The sequence below is a fragment of the Leuciscus leuciscus genome (genome assembly GCF_965113295.1).
Source record: "Leuciscus leuciscus genome assembly, chromosome: 22".
NCBI lineage: Eukaryota > Metazoa > Chordata > Actinopteri > Cypriniformes > Leuciscidae > Leuciscus > Leuciscus leuciscus.
This window is the reverse complement of record NC_138746.1, coordinates 28442284-28454601: the sequence shown is the minus strand read 5'-3', so window position 1 is coordinate 28454601 and position 12318 is coordinate 28442284. Positions and strand designations below refer to the sequence as shown.

The window sequence follows — 12318 nt, the reverse complement described above, 5'->3', positions numbered from 1 at the left end:
GAGAAGAGTTCATATAGAAAGTTCTAACTTTGTGATCATGGGGCTAATCTAAAACTATATATATATATAAAAAAATAAACATTCAAGATATCATCAGAAACTCTAGGGGAGTTCAGAAGACATCAAAAGTCTCCATTTGCAATCCATCTAATTTTATTGCTGTACACAGAGAGCTTTTGAGTTGTTTTTGCTTTTACTTTTTTATCTTAAAAAGTACATAAAACATTTCTAATGTCTCATTTATATTTCATAAGAAACATTTTTATTTTCAAACAACTGAAGTAACCAAAGTTTACCAAACAGGTATATCATTTTTACCTGAGTGATGTCTGGAGAGTAATGTCTGATTCGTGAACAAGTTGATTCTTTCCAGTGAGCCAGATTAATTGGATTCAATGATTCATTTGTGAATTGGACTGATCCAATTGCAGGTGTACAAGTCAACAAATCACTGATTCAATGAATTATCTGGTCAAAATGAGCCAATAAAAGGGATATTGTCAGTGCTTGAATGTGCGTGCAACTGATGCCTCAAAAATTAAGTTACTAATGAATTTTAGTATGTATTACCTACTGCTAGTTATTTGTGAACTAAAGCTGCTCTAAAAGGAAAAGCTGTTTAATCCCATTGAAATGTTTAAATGTGGACATTTGTTCACATCCTCATTTGTGTGTCACTATCTGTATGGGGTAGGAAATTTTAAGTAATACAACACAAATGAATGCCCATGCATCTTCCCCCTGTTATAGTTTCAAATTATATAAACAAGTTTGTTTGCATAGTGTTCCTCTTAGTACATTACAATCAAGTACTTTTGGACTTTTACTTAAAGCAACACTATGTAACTTTTCAACCTTCATAATATATTTCCAAGATCCTTGTGATGGTACATCGACTTACAATAGGTTGAATGACACGTCTGCCATAGCCTGACAGGGTCTGTATCGCTTTTACTGGCACTATGTAACTTTGGTGTTCGGGTAGTAACCAGAGCACAAAAAGAACTACAAAATTCGACTGCTTTACGGCATATGTCACTTCCCCCACCACTTCGTCAAATTTGGACGTGAGAGGCCAACCAGCGTTTGTTTTCGGCTTTCGTGCGTATGTTTTTGTCATGGGGGCTGTTTACACCTGGCCACTTCATTTATTTTCTCAGATCGGATAGCTATCCGATCGTGAAAAGTCCAGGTTTAAATGCCCTCCGAAACGCATTTGAGATGGATTTGAATCCGATCCCTCAAACCACTTCTCGCTCGGTCTGAAGCTCTTTTCCTTTTCTTTGCATCTTCCGTCAAGGGTTTTCGCTGCTTCTTCCCCGGCTCTGCCATTACACACGTTTGCAACAATCGCTAGCCGGGTTTCGTTAGCCTGCCTCTGTGCTGGGGATGATTGCCGTAAACTGATCCTGCTTCTCGCGATGTCTGAGACTTTGTGAGACTGAAGGACGCGGGTAGGATACACCGAACTTGCAAGTGGGATATTCTTCCTACAGGCAGTAGGGGCGGGCGAGAGAGTCTTCATTCGCCCTGTAATGAGTCATTTAACCATATACCGACTTACGAAGATGATTAATTAACACGAAAACGTTGCCTGGTGTCCCTTTAAATGCCCTGGTGAGGAGATAAACATGGCGGGGCTGTGTACAGCTCATCAGGGTGGGGTCTATGCTAATAGGGCAGAGTATGTCAGCAGTGGTGGGCGGGGCCTACTCATTTGTGACGTCACAAAAGCTTTTGTTTGTCACATTGGTGTTTTTTTTGTATTTTTACCCATTTTATGTATGTATGTATGTATATATAATATAATATAATATAATATAATATAATATAATATAATATATAATATAATATATATATATATATATATATATATATATATATATATATATATATATATATATATATATACATACAGTTGTGTTCAAAATAATAGCAGTCCAACATCACTAACCAGATCAATCACTGTTTTTGGTAGAAATTGTATTTCTACATGGTAAATAATGTATTAGTAGATAATATAGTAGAGTAATAGAAGAACAAATAGAAGAACAACAGACCCAACAGTCGTGACATGCATGCTGCTGATTCTGTGTAATTGAATCATTAATTGAAAGGGAAGGTCAATTGAATTGAACTTCATTAATTGAAGTTCAAAATAATCGCAGTGTGGAGTTCAATTAGTGAGGTTATTCATTCTGTGAAAAAATTGGTGTCAAACAAGTGGCCCTTATTTAAGGACGAAGGCAGTACTGTACTGTATGTGGTGCTTGTAAAGCATTTCTCTCTGAAAATCTGAGTAAAATGGCCGTTCCAGACATTGTTTAGGAGAACAGCGTACTTTGATTAAAAAGTTGATTGGAGAAGGGAAAACATATAAAGAAGTGCAGAAAATGATAGGCTGCTCAGCTAAAATGATAACAAATGCGTTAAAATGGCAACCAAAACCAGAAAGACGTGGAAGAAAACGGAAAACGGAAAACTACCATTCAAATGGATCAAAGAATAGCCAAAAATGGAAAGAATCAGCTCCAGGGTGATCAAAGAAGATCTAAAGTTACCTATGAGTACTGTAACAATTAGAAGATGCCTATGTGAAGCCAAGCTATCGACAAGAAGCCCGTGCAAAGTCCCATTGTTGAAAAAACGTCATGTGCTGAAGAGGGTAAGATTTGCCAAAGAACACATTGACTAGAAATGTCGAAATATTTTGTGGATTGATGAAAGCAAGATTGTTTTTTTTAGGTCTAGGGGCCGCAGACAGGTAGTCAGGCGACCCCCAAACTCTGAATTCAAGCCACAGTACACTGTGAAGACAGTGAAGCATGGTGGCACAATCATCATGATATGGGGATGTTTCTCATACTATGGTGTTGGGCCTATTTATCGCATACCATGGATCATGGATCCGTTTGAATACATCAAAATACTTAAAGAGGTCATGTTGCCTTATGCCGAAGAGGAAATGCCCTTGAAATGGGTGTTTCAACAAGACAACGACCCCAAACACACCAGTAAGCAAATGTGTCAAGTAACGAAGTACAAATACTTCGTTACCTTACTTAAGTAGAAGTTTTGGGTATCTATACTTTACTGGAGTAATTATTTTTCAGCCGACTTTTTACTTCTACTCCTTACATTTTCATGCAATTATCTGTACTTTCTACTCCTTACATTTAAAAAATAGCCTCGTTACTCCTATTTATTTTCGCTTGTTTTCATTCCGGCTTGTCATCGTTCAAAAAAAACAAAACAAAAAAACTATCCAGATAAATCGCGCCAACCGGATAGAGTGAATTTGATTGTGGTTGGATGAGAAGTATAACCATATACCATTCCGACACCCTATTGGTTTGTATGCGATCCATTGCACCTGCACATGACACAAATCACGTCACACTCCAGCAAGGATATAGCCAGTGGTGGGGTCATGAAACACATTAATGCTCAGTAGTACACATATATGGCTCTTTAATGTATTTGCATTGTACTAAAATGAAACAGGTAGCCTAATGGATCCCACATTTTTCAACATTAACATTTTACAGTTTTTCTCAATTGCTGAAACACAATTTCTGAAACCTTGCTCCTTTTTCTGAAAACATTAAACACAAAACCTCATCTTCAAGCACTATTTACAAAACCTCTGACTCCTCTTGCAAAATGAAACTTTCGCCTCAAAACAGTTTTACCTGTGTTCAAAATCAAACACTACTCTCAAATCATAAACCAAGTGATCAAAATGATTTACACTATCAAGCAGTCAATAAACAATACACCAAAAAATAGAAAACACATTGTTCAAAACATATAGTTCTCGAAAGATATCTATGGACTGCTATTCTGTTTGTAGACTTACCTGTGACACCTTACTGTACCATCAAAAAGTTCATTTGTGACATACTACATGACTGCACTTGATAAAAGGAAATAAAAAGTAAAAAAATAAAATAATAATAATTAGTTCTCAGGGAGAAGTAAATGTTTAATCTCAAAACAAATTTCAGATATTTCCGTCATTGTCTTTTGATGAAAGAAAATATGTTCTATCATAGTAGCTCAAAATTGATCAGAAATGACTACTCTGCTTTGCTCTTTGCAAATTTTTTTGGTTCTTCCTCCTCCTTGTACCCCTATTTTTACAGTACTGTACCCTGCATCTTTGTCTCTGTGATACTGTAATGCTTGTTCTTTGTTGATATGAACCTGCAACTAGTCAAAATCTATTGAGCAGTCAGTACTGTTAACAAATGGAAAGCACAATGTTCAGGGCCATACAATTTGTTCATTGTACAGTATACAGCCTACAATGCACTGTACTACAGTATACAATACTAAAAGGGACAAAAATCAAAGGAGTAAACGTGATCAGTGTGCTTCTTCTTGTCTTTGGGCATCATTTGAAACAGGTTAAATCAATTTTGAGTGGTTGTGTTCAATCAATGGCATGTGTTCTCTATTTGTATTTGATTGTTGCTACTTGTGTTTACCAGTATGGGTGGCATGTGCATTAGAGTGCAGAATGTGTTTTGAGAATGAGAATGTGTTTAGAGTTTTGCTGAAAAGTCTAAGTGAGATCTGCAAATTGTGTTTTACCATGTGAAATGGTTTAAGGTATTGACAACAGACGGCACAATTAGCTAAATGAGTTCAGGAAACTGAGAACTTTGTTCAGCCAATGGGTTCTCTTACGAGAGGTCTCTCGTACTGCGTAAGATATCTTACGCTAGGGGAAAATCCTTTTTCCGCGAGATATTGAAGCCAAAAATTATCCTTAATTTTGTAATAATGCAAAACGCGTTGCGGCAGCATGCAGACATAGGCGAGGCAGCTCGCGCGCCTATTGGCTGCTCTGCGGCAACTGCAGCAGCCTATCGAGCGAGGCCTGGCGTGACGCCAGACCCAATCAGGGCACTTCGCGCCCGCTGCGTCACGTCCCGCCGAAATGGGCGTGGTCTAGGCCTATAAATACCGCTCGCAGGCAGCTATTATCTGATTTTTCATCCTTCAAGCGAAGCACACGCATCGCTGGAGCTGGATAAGAAGCCGCGCCGTCTGAAAGAGAGCACCTTCAGCGGGACGAGTCACTGAAGTCGCTGGCCGCGCCGCCTTCCTTGCCTTCCTGCTGCGCTATCCGGCGTTATATCCTTTCTCTGCTACTGTGTTTATGTATGTGTGTGTGCTCGCCGCCGCGACACACACTCCCATTGCACTAAAAGAGCTGGGCGTCTTTTTCAAGACGCCCCTTTTCCTGATCACGCAGCTCTCGCACTCGCTGACGGCGACTGCCCTCACTGCGAGTTAGTTACTGCCTATGGTGACTCTGAGGACTCACCTGGCATCCTTCTCCGAGACAATATTGCAGCAGGCGAGCCTGTTTTAATACAAGCGCGCCTGCAAGCATACGCCGAAGAAAGCATGTGACGCTCTTATATGCTTGTGCATCCGAAAACCTTTGTGTCCCCCCCTGTGGCTCAGTGGCGGAATCATTGGTTTTCCTCACGAGAGACCGGAGTTCGAATCCCAGTCTGGCGGCAGTTAAAATTATGCCGCCAATGCTTCGCTCTGTCAGTTCCCTGAAAAGCGACTGCAGATGTGCATTTTGCAGCCAACGAGCGCGTTGCACAACCCGCTCGCCTGCACCCAAACACCGTTTCTATGGTTTCCGTGCGTCACTGGCGAAAGGAGAAAAGAGCGTTTCTGGTCCCCCCGCGGACGGACCAACCTCCTCTTTCTCGTACATTTCTCATTCCCCTCTGAAGTTCGGGCGACTGGAAATGTCAGTATTGCAGTGAGCAAGCCTGTTGTAATAATAATAATAATAATAATAATTCATTACATTTATATAGCGCTTTTCTCGACACTCAAAGCGCTTTACATAGAAGGGGGAATCTCCTCAACCACCACCAATGTGCAGCATCCACTTGGATGATGCGACGGCAGCCATATTGCGCCAGAACGCTCACCACACACCAGCTTACTGGTGGAGAGGAGACAGTGATGAAGCCAATCAGTATATGGGGGATGATTAGGAGGCCATGATGGACAGAGGCCAAGGGGCAAATTTGGCCAGGACACCGGGGTTACACCCCTACTCTTTCGAAAGACATCCTGGGATTTTTAATGACCACAGAGAGTCAGGACCTCGGTTTAACGTCTCATCCGAAGGACGGTGCTCTTTGACAGTATAGTGTCCCCATCACTACACTGGGGCGTTAGGACACACAGACCACAGGGTGAGCGCCCCCTACTGGCCTCACTAACACCTCTTCCAGCAGCAACCTGGTTTTCTCAGGAGGTCTCCCATCCAGGTACTAACCAGGCTCAACCCTGCTTAGCTTCAGTGGGCAACCGGTCTTGGGCTACAGGGTGACATGGCTGCTGCTCGCATGCCTGCAAACAAACGCATGCCTGCAAACAAACGCATGCCTGCAAACAAACGCCAGCACGTTGACGCTCTCTTATAATACTAGCGCTAACTGAGTTACAATGTGTCTCTCCCTGTGGCCCAGTGGCAGACTCTCAGGTTTTTGCACGCGAGAGACCCGCGTTCGATCCCCGGGTCTACCGCAGATAAAATTATGCCGTCAATGCTCGCTCTGTCAGTTCCCTGAAAAGGCGACTGCAGATGTGTATTTTGCAGCCAACGAGCGCGTTGTACAACCCGCTCGCCTGCACCCAAACACCGTTTCTATGGTGTTCCGTGCGTCACTGGCGTAAGAAAAAAGAAAAAAAAGTGGACTTTTTCTGGTCCCGCTGCGGACGGACCAGCCTCCTTTTTCCTATACATTTCCCATTCCCCTCTGGAATTCAGGCGACTGGAAATGTCAATATTGCAGTGAACAAGCCTGTTGTAATGCACGCAGGCCTGCAATAAACGCCAGCATGTTGACGCTCTCTGTTTCTATGGCAACTTCTCGCTCGTTCAGTTCCAGTAAATGTGACTGTTCCAGTGTATCCTGCAGTAAACAAGTCGGTTCTGTCACCCGCTTGCCTGCACACAAACGCCGTTTTTACGGCTACCCAGATAAATCCCATAAGTGTGAATTTTTCTGGTGTCCCGGCCACGGCCGATGGTGCTTTATGTGTAGAAAGAATGCCCACTGCCCAGTGCCCATCTCTACACACAAGCACAGCCCGTCACACAGGGCTCGCGCACATGAATCGACTCAGATCGATTGCGCTTCAAACATGGTGAATGTGCCGACTAACACCACGTTATGCATGTCTCACGGTTTCTGTAAAAACGAAACCAACGTGCATTCGCTTCACTCAAGCGAACGATGCTTTCAGTGTGGTAAATGTGCCCGCTGTCCCGCGCCCACATCCACACATAGACATGACAGTTCCTACGGGAACCGCCCAGCCCTCCCCCTCGCGGTTGACCACCGCAGAGGAGTCGAGCGCGGGCAATCTGCCCGCTGTTATCAGCGCGCCCCATGCCTCAAATGTCACGAGCGCGACGCTTGTGTTACAGCACTCCGAAGCCTCCCCATCGCTGAGCGAGCGGAGCGCGCTTCGTATTCAACCCCTAGCTATTCATGCGGACGCATGGGCAAAGCTGCCCGGGGTTTCGAAGTGGGTGCTGAACATTATAAAAAGAGGCTATTCGCTACAGTTTCGCCGACGCCCTCGCCGCTATGTGGCGCGCGTCGAGACCACGGTAAAAACAGAAGTAGCACATTTACTTCGAGCCGAAGTGGCGAAACTATTGAGCAAAGGGGCCAAAGAGCCTCTCTCTCAAGTTCAGAGCGAAGGAGGGCTATACAGCAGATACTTCCTGGTACCGAAAAAAGACGGGGGTCTCAGACCCATACTAGATCTAAGGCAACTGAACAAAGTGCTTGTGAAGCAATAGTTCAGGATGCTCACGACCGGACAAATCCTTGTGCAGATTCGCCAAGGAGATTGGTTTGTGTCAATAGATCTGAAAGACGCGTATTTTTCAAATACAGATAGCGTCACGTCACAGGCGATATTTGAGATTCGCCTTCGGGGGCCAGGCATATCAGTACACAGTCCTGCCGTTCGGTTTGTCCCTGGCACCCCGTACATTTACGAAGTGCATGGATGCGGCGCTCGCACCCCTCAGAATGAGAGGCATGCGAGTACTGATCTATTTGGACGATTGGCTGATTCTAGCGCAATCTCGTGCAGTGCTCATAGAACACACGACCATTTTACTCGATCACCTCGAGGATTTGGGTCTCAGTGTCAATTGGGCGAAGAGCTCTCTGTCACCCAGTCAGAAGATATCTTTCCTGGGCACAGAATTGGACTCGCTGTCCATGATAGCGCGACTATCACCACAGCGCGCGGTAGACATTCAACGCACAGCGAACTCGTTTCGCTGCGGCGCGTCTGTCCCGCTCAAGAAATTTCAGAAGATGCTAGGTCTCATGGCCTCAGCATCATCAGTACTCCAGCTGGGCCTGCTCCGCATGCACCCGCTGCAGTTTTGGCTGAAAGCGCGAGTCCCACGCAGAGCGTGGGCATCCGGTTCGCTTCGCCTCAGGGTCAATCAGAAGTGCGTCACAACTCTGAAACCTTGGAGAGCGAACGACTGGTACCAATCAGGTGTAAGCCTGGGGACTTCCTCGAGGGTGAGAGTGGTGTCCACGGACGCGTCCACCTCGGGATGGGGAGCGCTGCTCGAGGGCAGACCGTTCTTCGGCCAGTGGTCGGAACGGGAAAAGCTCCTGCACATAAACTGCCTCGAAATGACCCACAGACAGTCCAACTGCTGTGGAAGAAATTCGGCAGAGCGGAAGTAGACCTGTTTGCGTCTCAAGAAAACGCTCACTGTCCGGAATTTTTCTCCAAGAGCAGGAACGCGCTGGCCCATGTGTGGCCCCGCCGCCCGCTCTATGCTTTTCCCCCCGTCTCTCTCCTGCCTCAGGTGATAGAACGGATCAGGGAAGAAGGATGCTCAGTATTGCTGGTGGCACCGTTCTGGAAAAACCAACCTTGGTTCCCAGTCGTGATGTAGTTAGCAAGTACTGCCCCGTGGCCAGTGCCAGTGAGGAGAGACCTCCTCTCACAGGCCCACGGCTCGATCTGGCATCCTCACCCGGAACTATGGTCCCTTCATGTCTGGGCCATCAACGGGTACATGTTGGACTCCCTAAAGGAGTATTAAACACGATCACGCAGGCTAGAGCTCCGTCTACGAGACGGCTCTACTCCTCGAAATGGTCAGTGTTTTCGGGCTGGTGCACAGCCCGTGGTGTGTCACCCACAGACTGTGGTGTGACGGAGGTGTTTTCCTTCCTACAAGAGCTGTTGGATGAGGGCAGGGCCCCCTCCACGCTCAAAGTTTATGTGGCGGCTATAGCAGCGTTCTCAGGAACAACGCTTGGTCAGTCAATAGGAAGGAACGATTTAGTCATCCGCTTCCTTAGAGGGGCTAAGAGACTGAATCCTCCCAGACCTCCCTCAGTCCCCGTATGGGACCTTTCTACGGTTCTGGAAGCCATGAAAGGTGCGCCATTTGAGCCTTTACAGTCAATTGATTTGAAACACCTGTCTTTCAAGACGGTGTTTTTGCTGGCTCTCGCTTCAGTGAAGCGCATAGGGGATCTACACGCGCTCTCTGTGAGTTGCGGCGTGCATGGAGTTTGGGCCTAATGACTCAAAAGTTATACTCAAACCTAAGCACGGTTATGTTCCAAAATCCCTCAACACACCGTTTAGGGCGCAGGTTATCTCCCTGTCAGCCCTACCGGTCCCTGATGAGGAAAGAGACGCGAGCCTCCTTTGCCCAGTCAGGGCATTACGAGCTTATGTGTCTCGCTCGTCTGTTTTCAGACAGACGGAGCAGCTCTTTGTTTCATTTAGCGGGCGTTCTAAGGGACTAGCCGCGTCGAAACAGAGCCTATCCAGATGGATAGTTGATGCTATAGCGCTGGCATACGCCTCCAAGGGCATGCAGTGCCCGTTTGGTGTCAGAGCGCACTCCACGAGAGGCATGGCCTCTTCGTGGGCCTGGTCAAGTGGGATTGCCTTGCAAGATATTTGTATGGCGGCAGGCTGGGCCTCCCCGTCTACATTTATAAGGTTTTATAACCTAGAGGTTCCCGCCCTGCAGGCCAGGCTGCTGTCGGTCTAAGTTTACCAGTATTATCTGACCTGATGCTATCAGCTCAGAATGCTGCGTCTACTGAGCACAGCTCAATGTTCGACAGTAAAAAGTAGCAGCACGAGATGTGCCTGGGCAGACTGTGTAAGACCCACATTCCCCCATCAGTTCAGGCCGTACCCCGCCCTGTCTGTATGAAATTCGCGTCTCAGCGACGCTGCCATATGTGGAAGAGTGCGGCTTCGCCCCTCCCTCTTCCCGGACTCCCTGTGAGTTCCCTGAGTGATTGTGCACTATATGTACCCCGGGCTTTCGCCCTTGGGTCTTTGGTGTCAGATCTCAGCATGCACGGCGTTTTGCATTGGGTCCCCTAGCGTAAGATATCTTACGCAGTACGAGAGACCTCTCGTAAGAGAACGTACTCGGTTACTAACGTAACCTCGGTTCTCTCTAGAAGAGGGAACGAGTACTGCGTATCTTGCCGTGCATGCACACGCTCTGGTTGCTTCGATGATGAAAAACCAGATAATAGCTGCCTGCGAGCGGTATTTATAGGCCTAGACCACGCCCATTTCGGCGGGACGTGACGCAGCGGGCGCGAAGTGCCCTGATTGGGTCTGGCGTCACGCCAGGCCTCGCTCGATAGGCTGCTGCAGTTGCCGCAGAGCAGCCAATAGGCGCGCGAGCTGCCTCGCCTATGTCTGCATGCTGCCGCAACGCGTTTTGCATTATTACAAAATTAAGGATAATTTTTGGCTTCAATATCTCGCGGAAAAAGGATTTTCCCCTAGCGTAAGATATCTTACGCAGTACTCGTTCCCTCTTCTAGAGAGAACCGAGGTTACGTTAGTAACCGAGTACGTTTTAGTGTTTTAGTAATTGAAAAAAAAAAAAATGTAATATAACATTATAGTCATTATGGTCTTTTTAATATGACAATATTTGAGTTTTGAAGTGCTGGAAAAAGATGTGTGACGTATTGAAAGCATTTTACTAGTCTATTCCTGCCAAACTTCCATGGTTACAGTTAGTGTTACATTAAATGCATGTTGAATGTTGCTGACTTGTGGACTTAAAGCCTTTAACTAGATCATTCATGGCACAATGTTTCTCCTGGTTTCCACTTCAGCGCTGTTTGATCTAAAAGAGATCGACGGTTAATAACAGAGAAATTTGAATGTTTGTCACTAGATCTCGCAGCGATGTTATTAATTCATTGGCGAATTCAAATGCTTTCTTTACTGGATCTCTTAGCACTGTGTAGTAACAGTGTGTCGCTTGATAAAGATTGCCTCGCACTGCACTGACATCGGTCCAAACTGCACAAAATAATTAGTGGCGCAGTTTTGTTCCGCTTTCATTACGTTTGCCACTTGATGTTGGGCAACGTTGTGGTGGTCGTGCCAGCGCGACTGCTAACAAAATTTTGGTTGCACCGGCAGGAAAATTAGTCCAACGAATCATTCGGTTTGTACTGCATACCGAACCGAAAGCCTCGTACCGAACGTTTAATATGAATATGTGTATCATTACGCCCCTAGTTGATACTTCAACTTCAACAGAAGTCTTTTAAACCCTAGTATCTACACTTCTACCTGAGTAATGAATGTGAATACTTTTGACACCTCTGCCAGTAAGCGAGCAGCATCTTGGTTCCAGACCAACAAGATTAAAGTTATGGAGTGGCCAGCCCAATCCCCGGACCTTAAAGAGTAACTCTCGTCAAAATGCAATCTAGGGTCTTTTTGTTAATCTACCCAAGGCAAACTTTTGTTTAAAAGCATAATTAGAATAGAAACACCACTTAAGTTTGACCGTATTTTCGTTTTCGGTCAAATTGCCTTTTGAATGGGAGCACTTCTATGATAGCGTCAAAAATCGCTATTTTTAAAACACTGAGAAGGCTCGACACAACATGAAACTTTGCTCGAAGTATCACCAGGGGCTCTACACATGAACTCGAGCATTGAGAACATTGTTTGTGTATACAGAGTTTACTAAAAAGAAAGATTTTGAACAACTCATTGTAGCTGTTGTTGTTTCCATCCGCCGGCATTTTGACAGTCAAAAATACTCGATCTCCGAATGCAACGTAACAGGGAGGATAAAGATGGAAAGCTCCTAAAGCTTAGTTCCATATAAATTCACGGATAATTTGTTTTGTCGTTAGTGAAAATCAATATTGACCTTGTACAGTATTTGAAAAAGGATCCTCATATAAGAAACAATACTAAAATTCA

The 12318-nt window shown here is 45.2% G+C and overlaps 1 protein-coding gene across 2 annotated transcripts in view; it reads right to left on the bottom strand.

The window, feature by feature from the left end:
• The window catches only part of LOC309486929 (CUB and sushi domain-containing protein 1), a 727180-nt gene that overhangs the window by 411526 nt on the left and 303336 nt on the right, over nucleotides 1-12318 (bottom strand). The window lies entirely within an intron of this gene.